The sequence below is a fragment of the Vigna unguiculata genome, chromosome 5 (genome assembly GCF_004118075.2).
Source record: "Vigna unguiculata cultivar IT97K-499-35 chromosome 5, ASM411807v1, whole genome shotgun sequence".
Classification (NCBI taxonomy): domain Eukaryota; kingdom Viridiplantae; phylum Streptophyta; class Magnoliopsida; order Fabales; family Fabaceae; genus Vigna; species Vigna unguiculata.
Genome location: NC_040283.1, coordinates 9,717,087 through 9,729,980, shown reverse-complemented (window position 1 = coordinate 9,729,980; position 12,894 = coordinate 9,717,087). Strand labels below are relative to the sequence as shown.

The 12,894-nt window shown below is 28.0% G+C and overlaps 1 pseudogene; it reads left to right on the top strand.

Moving 5' to 3' along the window:
- Nucleotides 1–6,973: 6,973 nt before the first annotated feature.
- Nucleotides 6,974–11,434, top strand: LOC114184911 (annotated as a pseudogene).
- The last annotated feature ends 1,460 nt before the right edge of the window (nucleotides 11,435–12,894 follow it).

Genomic DNA, 12,894 nt, shown 5'->3' with positions numbered 1-12,894 from the left:
TAAAAAATTGAAGTATAAATAGAAATTTCATAAAGGGATCTCGTTTCTTATAAACACTTTATCTTTATAAAAAAATTCTTTCTAAGTCTTTTCACCATTTGTATGTCCTTTTGAATATCAGAGACTGTAGAATTGTTGAATTGCTCCTTGCGACGAGTTGATCAAGATCAATCGATTAGTTTCTTCATTTGGGGTAAGTTAGATTTTCGCCTCTGTTTGTTACTTCTGTTTGATTTGGCTTGCATGTGACTATCTCATAATTGCATGTGAAGTTTCAGTTTTCTTCTTGAGTCTCTACTGATCACTGATGAAAATGTTATCGTCTGATAATGTTTGTGATAATTCTATGTATAGATAGAGCATCCTATGAGTTGAAGTGTGATTGTTGTTCTAGAACTTTGGGGTTGATCAATGAAGGTAAGGAAAACTAGTTTTTACCTGTGTGTGAGTTTGATTGCAATTGTTATTTTGCATATATATGGTTGATTGAGATTGGTAATGAATCTTACTATTATGCATGAATTTAGTATTTGAATTGCTTGATCAATTGTGTGTGTTTAGTTGTTTGATCTTGTGGTAATTGGGGAAAAGGGGAATTTGAGTCATTAATCAAATTGGTACCAACTAATATGATTTAAAAACTGTTTTGGATCTATACCCAACAAAAGAGGAGTACCAATTTGAGCTATGAAACAATTCCACATTGCCCAAAAACCACAAAATGAAATTGTTGATATCTGATATGGGGTTGAGTAGTGGATTTCACCGCTGAGTGTCACATTTTGCTAGCTGATTGGTGTTGGGCATTGCCCAGGTGTCTCTTAGCGCCAATGTTCACTACAGGTCTGGGAGTAGCTCGGTTCTAAAGCGTTGAGCGCCAGACTTTAGCGTTGTGCACAAATTTTGCGAGGCAAATGGCGCTGAGCGCTAAATGCCCTATTTTGCATGTTTTCCTCTTTAGTTGTTTTTGGATGTTCTGTGTTTGATGTGAAACTTATTTTATGGTTTTCATACTATGAGTATAAGTGAATATATTGTGGTAAGCATGTATGATGTTGAGGTAGGAATTTCAAGGAGAAATTATGTACAGTGATAATTGTAGTGTATGCATTGACATATGGTTTCAATATGAAGTTGTCATGTACTCTAATAATTATTCACACTAAAGTATAATAGAATGAGTTATGTGGTGAGAGTTGCAGGAGGCCTTAGTTACTGAACTTGTTTGGTCCTAGGCGCGAAGAGGATTTACCTTGTGTGCGGTTCGGTGATTAACCCTTCAGGCTAAACTTTGCAAAGTTTGGGAACCACCACAGGTGCATACCACCAGTGAGTCCGATATCAAATGCATGTATTTGGATAATTGAGTTTAGTGCCAACTGCGTATATGATTATAGACATAGATATGTTGTATACCATGTATGAGTTTTTGGTATGATTTAATTATATATGATGTTTCTTTTGTATACTAGCTTATCATGTTGTATGTTTGGTCTTGCTTGTGTTTTGTTTGTTTCTTTTGCAATGATAATTTAATTGTGTTAGTAGAGGAGAATACATGTGATGATACTCCACTAGTGGACAACGGTGATGTTGTTGAGTAGTGTTGAGGGTTCGTGAGACTTTACAAATATAGTTCTTTTTGAAAAGCTCTTAGATATCTTTAGTGATTTTGTATATATTTTATATTATTATAATTATTATTTTGGATAATTGTATTAATATCTCATATATATATGCTTATAACTATCTATCAATATTTAATGTTTTATTTAGTAATTTGACACTATTAAACAAGATGTTACACAAACTATTGCGAAAGAAAGAAAAAATAAAAATTGTAAAGAAACAAATGATTTTTAAATAAAAGTAAACTAAGGGTGAAATATGATTTTTACTTAGAAGATTAAAAGTTCAAATCATCAAATACTTAATTAAACATTTGAAATTGAGAATTATATATTCTGATGAAAAAAATTAAATTAAAATAGAAATAATTAAATATGTGTTCTAAAAACTAATGATCAAAGTAGAAACGAGGTTTGTATTTCATAAAATACAACACACCATTTCAATGAAATAACATAAAAGAACAATAAATGAGTAATATGAAAAATATCTTAAAAATTTGAATTTGTGGACAGTGACATATCTTGATCAAAAGTGTTGGAGGGATCAAAGTAATATAATGTTAGGATCATAAGATTCTATCATTAGTATAATGCTTTAAAAAATTACTTCTCTAACTGAATTGACAATTATTATAATGCTTCAAAATATGTGAAGAAGTAGAATCTATCTTCTTTTCATCAATAGTTTCTTTTTTATCACTTTTAAAATACGAATTTATTCTTTAATTCTTTATCAATATACTTTTTTTTTGTAAATAATATTAAAAAATAATTTATCATAGTATTTTTTTTATAATTGAGACACATAAGTATTAAAAGAAAAATATATTATAGTCAAGTCGCAATTAAAAATCGGTTATGAAAAAACACATAATACATTATTTATTTTTCTTCTATATTCATAAAAAATGAATATACAAAAAGCTCATGAGATAAAAATAATGTTTTCATTATTGAGACAAGAGACAAGAAAGAATTAAGATAAATGAGAAATGAGAGCAAAAATAATAAATTTGTTTCTAACTTTTTTTTTTCTTCAAAAACAAAAAGAAAACATATGAGATTGAGAAATTAATATAATTTGTGAAAAACTAAAAAGACAATGAGAAGGAAAATAAAAAATATTTTTAATAAATATTTTGTTTAATTACTCTTTTGATTCATGTTTTCATTTAAAAATGTTAAATTGGTCCTCCAGTTTTTTTAGTTTCAATTTGTTTTCGATTATTGAAGAATTGATGCAATTTGGTCTTTTACGATAAATTTCATTAAATTTCTTGAAGCACATCAATGATTTTTTTATTAAAATTGAAACTCTTAATATGGATGGTTTGCTTTGTTGGTGGAATTAACATAGCCTAGTGTCAATTTTTTTGACAAAAAAAAGGGACCAAGAGATAAATTAAACCTATATGTTATTATTCGTTATTATATTTAATTTTATGTTTTATTATTTATTAACACTAAATGTTGTGCTTTATAAAATAAATAAAAAGATACACAATTTAATGTTCATCAATTCCTAAAATATATTACCTACAATTATTTTTTTAATAAATTATATATATATATATATATATATATATATATTACAATTAAAAAGAATTCAAAATTTTGGGGTGACCATGACCCTCTTCAAGAAGATCCGCCACTATTTGTAGATATCGAACAAGTTGAACAAGATTGAGAAAATGACAACAAAAATTATGAAGAAAAACAAAGAAAGATATTGTTCACATATATAATCATTGGCGGATTTTGACCATAAATTTTGGAGTGACCAAAATAACATATTCAAAATTTAAATATGTTTCAAAGATGTAATATAAAACCCCTCTGCACTATAATTATTTGAATCTTAAAAAACTGATCACAATCTCTCTCTAATTCAAGAATTGGATCTTTAGTATCATCCTTCAAAATAGGTGAAGAATTCAAAATATGAAAAAAGTAGATTTGTCTTGTTTTTATATTCACTAGTATATTCCTTTTTATCATTTTTAAAAAAATGAATCTATTCTTTTATTCTTTATTTATATACTTTTTTAATTTAAAATTTTTAATTTTTTTATCAAAATCTAATAAGAAATTGAGAGACTTAATTATTAAAAGAAAAATTTATGATAATCTAATCATAATTAACATACATGAAAAAACATATAAGACAACTTTTCCTTATATATTCATAAAAAGTTAAATCTACACAAAACTCATAAAATGAAAAATACTATTTATTAAACTAATATTTCACTATTAAGTGAGACAAATAAAGAGTTATTCATTCATTCTATCTTTAATAATGGAATAAAACATATGACAAAAAAGAATAGAAAGAATCCATTTGTGTCTAAATTCATATTTTTTTTTCAAAAACAACAGAAAACATGTCAGAGTAGAATATGTGAGTGAAAGAGAATATAAAAAATATCTCAATAATTTGTTTATTATTTATTATATTTAATTTTATGTTTTATTAATTATTAACATTGACTGTTATCTGCAATCATAGATAAAGATGATTATCTTTTTTGCGTCCATAATTACTTTTTGTTAATCTATCATTTACAATATAATTATTTATTTAATTTTAAACACTAAGAGTTATTTCTAACTGTTTTTTATAGAATTATTCTAACAACTGTTTTATTCTTTTATATTCATTAAGAGTTATTTTATTTCTTTTCTCCCTTTGTTCCACTCTGCTTTTAATAAATGTAAATTTACTTCATATATTAACTTAGTTATATTATAATAGCATTATCTACTAATATAATATCATATATATTTAAAAAATACATACACACAAACACGATAATATATATTTATACTAATATTTTATAAAAAATAATAAAATTTTACTTAATTTAATTTATATTAATATAATACATATTATATATAATTCAAAAAAAAAATCTAGGGGAGTCATGCCCCGCACACTAAGTTCCAACGCTATCTATCAGAACGAATTCAATTTATGTAAAAGATAACAAAAATGTTATCCTACACTCTAAGACATCCAATTTATTTTATTAATAAATTAATAACAACATTTTCATATTTTATATACATTTTTATTTATATTACAAGCATAATATAATAATAAATTAATATATTTATTCGTATATGGTGAAAGATTTTGTTTTATTCTATGTTTGAATATTAATTTGGTCTTCTTTTAATTGAGTTTATTTAATTTATTTTTAATTTATTTTTCAATTCAGCCTCAATTTTTATCAATTTTATTTAATTTGATTCATTTTGTTAACATCAGTTTAAATAATTAGAATTTAGAGTTTAAGAGTTAAATAATTAAAAGATGGTGAATTGTGTAGGTCGTCTCGATTTGTGATTTTTTTTTGTATTTTTTATAAGTTTTTTATGTATTTTTAATTTGTTTTTAATTTTTAAAATTTTTAATTTCTTAAAAGAATGTTTAGTTAGATCAAACTTGTGTACATATCGAATAAATGTTTTATATCCAATTTAATTTTTATATTTATTATTTTTTTAACCTATTTTTTTTTAAATAATTTTTTTTTATCTTCTCTAGACTGAAATTAAATTTATTTTCTTATAAATATTATATTGATATTTTTATTAAAATTTAATTTTTTATTAAATATTTTTAATTTAAGGTTAAGGTTCATTTAAAATTAGAATGAAAATTTTAGAAATGAGGGATAGCACCACATATTTTAAATTTTAAGAGGGTAGAGATCACTTGCACATTTTTCTTTAAATATAATAGAATTAAGAAAATCTAAAAAAATCACAAATTAACACATACACATATTTTAAATTTTAAGAGGGTAGAGATCACATGGACATTTTTTTTTAAATATAATAGAATTAAGAAAATCTAAAAAAATCACAAATTAACACATAATTAACATCGTACACCATTCATTAATTATTGAGACGACGTAATAAAATGACTAAATTGAATAAAATTGATAAAAAATAAAATTAAAATTAAAAAAAATATTAAGATTAAACTCAATAAATTCAATAAAAATAGAAAACGAATTAGTATTTAAACTATTATTTTATATTAAATAATAATTAAAAGAAATATAAACCTGTCTATTTTATATCGCAATTGCAATTTATAATTTAGCGATAATATAAAATTTTTAATACTTTTAGTATGTATCAATTAAATTATTCAGATTTTTGTTTATACAAGTCTCTAATTTTTAATTAAGTTTTAGTAAATATAATTTTTTAAAATACGATAACTAAAACATTCTCACTTGTTAAAAGGCTTAATTATCATTTTGGTCCCCTAATTTGTTGGGTTGGTTTATTTTGATTCCCTTATTATTTTTAGGTTCAATTTGGTCCCCACTTGTTAAAAAAAATTATACTGTCACGTGTCACCTTATGGTTGTGACACGTGTAACCTTATGGTTGTGACACGTGGCAGGTCACGATTGTGCCACGTGTCAAACTAACATTGGTTGTTTTCAATTTAGTCTCTTTATTTACAATTTTGATTCAATTTAGTCTCCCAATTTTTTAAAATGATTTAATTTTGTCCTCTCCAATTTGAGACCAAATTAATAATTAAGCTTAATTACAATTTATACATTCATGTTTAAATAATTTTTTATCATTTATACATCAAATCACTCCTTAAATACTCATGTTATTTCATTTGTTATATTTTTCACTTGTAATTTTTTACACTTGAAAGTTTCTATACATGTAAAAAAAAAAATAATTTGCATAGTTAGATGGAGTAATTTAATCTATAAATATAATAAAAATTATTTTAATATGTATATATAAGTTGTAATTAAGCTTAATTACTAATTTGGTATCAAATTAGAAAGGACAAAATTGAATCATCTTAAAAAATTGGGGGACTAAATTGAATCAAAATTGTAAATAGAGGGACTAAATTGAAAACAACCAATGTTAGCTTGACACGTGGCACAATCGTGACCTGCCACGTGGCAGTGCATTTTTTAAATAAAAAATCTCAAAGTAACATGTGTCACAACCATAAGATGACACGTGTCACAACCATAAGATGACACGTATTACAACCATAAGGTGACACGTGGCAGTTTATTATTTTTTAAAAAAAATTAAAAAATTTAAAAAAAAAATTTAAAAAAAAAATTGAAAATTTCACAAAATGATACGTGGTATATAGGGAGACGGTGTTAAAGTTGACTTAACGGCATGGACTAAATTGAACCTTTTAAAGAATTAGAGGACCAAATTGAACCTAAAAATAATAAGGGGACCAAAGTGAACCAACCCAATAAATTAGGGATCAAAATGACAATTAAGCCCTTGTTAAAATATAACTTTATCCCCTCCACGCGGGGAAGCGAAGCAACGGCCAGCTTCTGATCTCCGATGATACCAAGCGAGTTAGAGCGACCATGAACGATTTACGTAGTTACTGCAATCCGCTCATTCCAGGGGTAACGCAGGTTAGGGATTTGTTCTCACTCTTTCTTATCTAATGTCGTAGCAACTTTAATTTTTAAAAACATGTTTCATAATTACCGGTTGCCACAATAATGTCTTCGCCATGAGAAAAATATCAACGTTACATCTGAAATTATAGCGACACAATTAATGTTCTTTGTTTTGTTATACTTTTTTTCTTGAGAAGGAAAGAAAGTGTATTGCTTTATATATATGTTTTTTCATTTTTTTTTCTGCAAGATAATTTCAGCCGCATTTTCACATACATAACTAGATAGGTGTGGGCACATATGAGTTTACTCATCAGAATCAGAATAAATAAATAAATAAAGACAAGAAATAGACGCTGAATCACAAGAAAGCGGTATCATTTGTGTTTCATGGTGAAAACATTAAAACAGAACACGGCATTAAGAAGAAAAGGATAGAGAAAATGAGGTTGATGATGAAGGTTTTTGCAGTTATAGGATTAGTGCTTCTCATAGTCCACCCTGCTGCTCATGCCTTGAGCAGAGACCAGTTCCCTCCTGACTTCGTGTTTGGCGCATCAACCTCGGCTTACCAGGTTCTTCTCTGTCTCTTTTACACTCTTCACTGTCCTAGTTTTCTGATTCTTTGCTGAATTTGTGATTGGCGTGCTGTGAAAGGTTGAAGGTGCAGCAAATGAAGATGGCAGGAAGCCAAGCATATGGGATACCTTTTCTCATGCTGGAAATGGTACTACCCTCTACTCACTACTCTCATATGTACACTATGCTTCATTTCTTTTCTTTTCACATATTGAATCTATTTTTTAAGCGTTATTGCTCTTATTTTCTTTATAGAAATTTGATGCAAAATTATGTTCCGCGAATCTGTATGCAGATAATGGAGATGTTGCATGTGATCATTATCACAAATATAAGGTTAGTGACCCTGGAGTGTAAGTTTATATATTTTAAGAACCAAAAGAAGTTGTTATATATGTACATGCATGCATACACAAAAGGTCCATCTTGTATGCACTTTAAATTCTTGTTCAACTAAAAATACTTTATGGTTTGTTTGGAGCTATTATGCTACTCTGATTTTCCTGCAGGAAGATGTTAAGCTCATGGCCAATATGGGCTTAGAAGCCTACAGATTTTCCATATCATGGTCAAGGCTTATTCCAGGTGATCATCAAACTGTGGTCAAAGTACTCTTAAACTAATGTCTAAACTAACTAAGTTGTATTAGATACACGCACTTGGTTTAATTTAGGGGCAATCAGTCTCTCTGACTCCAATTGAAGATAGTTGCTCGGATCAAACATTATTATTTCCATGTTCTGACATGTTGTTTCCATGTATTACCAGAAGGAAGAGGACAAGTGAATCCCAAGGGACTACAGTTTTACAACAACCTTATTGATGAATTGATCAACCATGGTTCTTGTGCAGATTAGATTTAACTTAACACGTAAAAGGTTCTTCCAGGTTATCTAATACATATGTTTTTGTTCTATGATTTCTCTTAATGTAGGAATAGAAGCACATGTTACATTATACCATTGGGACCTACCACAAGCACTTGAGGATGAATATGGAGGATGGGTTAGTCGAAGAGTTGTGTATGGTCCCCAAACTTCAAGTCTCTAGTTGTGTTACAGTCTTGTCCTAGATAGAGATTGTGCAAATTAAATCTGGCATGATATTGAGAAATGGTATAACATACTTATATATGTATGTTTGTAGGAAAGACTTCACAAAATATGCAGAAGTATGCTTTAAAGAATTTGGAGACAGAGTTAAGTATTGGACTACTATGAATGAGGCCAATATACATGTACTAATGGGCTATGATCTAGGACTTTCACAACCTCAGAGGTGTTCTCCAAACACTATAATGAACTGTTCCAGAGGAAATTCCTCAACTGAGCCATATTTGGCTGCCCATCATATGTTGTTAGCACACGCTTCAGCTGCTAGGTTATATAGGAAGAAATACCAGGTAAAAATTATGAATCAAATGCCCCATTCTAGCCACTCCACTATGTCATTCATTAGGCCTTATATTTGCATTTTAAACCATGATCAGGAAGGATAGAAGGAAAGGTGATCATCTCGATGATGTCTTTTGGAAACGGTGACAAGATAGTTTAATTTATTCGGTAAACTATTTATTTTGGATGCAGGGCATGCAGCATGGCTTTATTGGGTTTAGTCAACTTCTTTTTGGTTTTCTTCCTCAAACAAATTCTACTGAAGATATAATGGCCGTTCAAAGGGTCCAAGACTTCTTCATTGGGTGGTAAGTAACAATCTAGGCATGGTATCTCTTTGCAATACCTGTTGACATTCATAAATTTGCATCTTGGTATTGCAAAGGAGCAACACTTCAAAAATCATTTGACTCAGGTGAAGAAATAAGATTTCTGTATCGATAACATGCACCTTCATATAAATGTTCTTTAAAATTAAAGCGTGACAATACACACACCTTGAATGTCAAATATAAAAAAAAAAAAAGTGATGTGACAAGGAGGAATAAACTCTTGAACCTGTGTTTATTTCCCACCTCAAGTCTGTTGCGTCGTGACACTTCGATCGCTAGGCACAATCTGTCACATCACATTTATGTGATCTCTAACAGTGGACTTTATAAATTGTTCATTACTTTAAAGATGTACTGAAATACTGGTTCTGTACCATTTATGAAATTCATGAATGGTTTTATATCTCAATTTTTATACATTATACAGTTGGTTTTGTTATGATTTGTGAGCGCAGGTTTATGAATCCCTTTATATTTGGAGATTACCCGGATATAATGAAAAAGAATGCTGGCTCAAGGCTTCCTTCCTTCACTCAAAAGTAATCAAATCTAGTGAAGGGCTCAATCGATTTCTTAGGCATAAACTTTTACTTCTCTTTTTATGTTAAGGACCGTCCAGACAACCTAAAGAAGGAGAACAGGGATTACCTAGCAGATTTTTCAGCAAAATTACAATGTATGTCACAAGCTGTTTCCCTGACCCATTTTTATTGCATCATAACCAATTCTATATCTATGTTGAAAAAATGTTTCTTTATTGTGGGAGGTACTATCAAGTAACTCTTACGAATGGAATTGGACCATTTTCTAAGATACATGGAATTGGACTTATTGACATATGCTATTTTATATTTTTCAGCGACTGATAAAGGGTTTGCGTTTCCATATATCTGATTTTGTTTCCTGTTTATCAGAGAATATAAGGGTTGTTTTGGTTAAATAGTGTTTAAATTTTTTAATTCATCCGGCCAGGAAACATAATTCTCAATCAATGTCTCTCGCCCTTTATCAATTCAAAGCTTCAATAAATAAACTTCCATAATCCATGCCAACAAACGTTAAAAATCCTGTGTAAACTTTAATATTACCTTGTTATTGCTAAGAACTTGTTCAGATTGTATAAACTTCGGTCTCTGTTGTCATCCATCTTCCTCTAATTTTGTGATGATTATTGTTCTTTCTGGTTGCAGTATATCTTCCAAATATTACAACAAAGTTTGAGGTAATAGCATGAACACGGTGCTATTCTACTCTATGTATTCCTTTATTCCCTTAAAGATTTAGCTTCAATACTTTTTCCACTAATCAGCTGATGGGTTTAGGTGCCAATTACTCCCAAGATTCTCCTAAGGATGTTAGACTCACTAAGGAACGCTTATGGCAATATTCCAATTTTCATACATGAAAATGGTCTTGCAATTTTCTAACTTGCATTTCAACATATTCAACTGTCCTATTATGTAGTTGTATGGTAACCCTTTTTAGGTTTGCAGGCCAACTAACACCTCATAATTCACCATTAGAAGACTGGTCGAGGGTGAATTACTTGCATGCATACATAGGAAGCATGGTTGACGTACTCAGGTACTTGTAGTATTATTTTCATTTTGAAGTGCGAAGGAAAGTTAAAAGGGTGATTTTTGTTTATTCTTTTTCCATTCTTTTGGGTACATTGACAGGAGTGGATTAAACGTGAAGGGTTATTTTGTATGGTCCTTCATGGATGTATTCGAAATAGTGGGTGGATATGAATTAAGTTATGGTCTATACTACGTAGATATGAATGATCCAAACTTAAGGAGAAAACCTAAGCTCTCTGCTAAATGGTACTCAAATTTTCTGAAAGGGAAGCCTATGGATCCAAAGATCACCACGGAAACTCAGAACAATGCAACTGTGCTTTCACACATTCCCTCGCTGCATAGTGGTACATGAACTAATCAGAGCAGGTTTAAAATTCACAGCGAATAATAAAAGGTTTATGAGGTCAACATCATAATGTGTAATGACTAAATAATTTTTATTACTTTTCATTTCTCCAATAAATGACTGATATTGGACTATTTGTTTTCAGGACTTAATGTAAAAAAAAAAAAAAGCTCGATTTATATTCTGGTTTAAGTTATCTTTGAAATATTTTTTTTTTCTTTTGATTTCTCAATTTCTATTTTATTTCATAATAAAGAGTTGACATTTATAATTCTGATAATTAATAAGGGTACGTACATTACAGTAATTTTATGTATATTATTTTAATACTAAGGTGGTATATATATATATATATATATATATATATATATATATATATATATTAAATTTTAATGTATTTGATATTTTTAAATATTTTATATATTTCTCGTGTTAAATATATTTTTAATTTTTGAGTTTTGATGTGAAATTAAAATTCGTTCCTAGCATTTGAATTGTTTATTGTGTCTGACACGTTCTTGTTTTAATATCGGCTGAAAAACGCATTTGACACAAAAAAAAATAACTTAATTGGATTAAAATTACTATATCTATTCATTTAAAGTTTGAGAATTAAAATGTATAAAAGTTTTGGTAATAAATTCTAATTTTGCATCAAAGTTCATAGACTAAAAACATATTGGTTTAATTAGTCGTTGGTACCCACTTTTATTCGGATGTGTCAGCTTGGTACCCACTCTTAAAAATGTGTCAATTGAGTCTCAACTTTTGGAAAGATGTCTTGATTAAGTCCTTTCAGAAAAAGATTATTAACGCAGTTAACGGTATTAATATTTAAAATGACTTACACAATTAATTATTGATATTTATATTAAAATTTAATGGTAAAAGTCATGAATAAAGTTAACTGTGTCAATAATTTTTTTTGAAATAAATCTAATTGAAACTTTTTTTCAAAAGTTTGAGATTTAGTTGATACATTTTAGAAAACAAGTATCAAACTGATACATCTGAAAAAAGTGGATTAATAAATTTTGTTTGAAGATCTGCCAATTTATATATATATATATATATATATATATATATATATATATATATATATATATATATAATAGGTTATCTGTAAAAGGAAATTTTCCGTTTTCCTTTAAAAACATTACCATTTTCATAATATTTTATTGCAAAATCTTCACATTAGATCTTGGATGATCTCTTTTTAATATAATCTCCCACTACAGTAGCATTCAATATTTACCATATGGAAGGGTTTCTAGAAAAAAAACAATTCTCAAAATCTAAAAAAAAACATTTTTTTTTATGTTTCCATACCAACAAAAATTAAGTAAGATTAAATTATGAGACCAACAAAAAGTTTAATTAAAATCTCAAAATGAAATCAATGACTAAAATAATTAATGAAATTTTATATATTACGAATTACAATGAAATCAGTCACTAAGATTAAATTTTATATAAAATATTTTAATTGAGAAAGATTAGCTACAAATATTATTTTTTAATATAAATTTGTAACAATTTTGTTACAAACCAGCTACAATTTCAATTCCTTCGCTATTTCGTCGCAAATTAACGA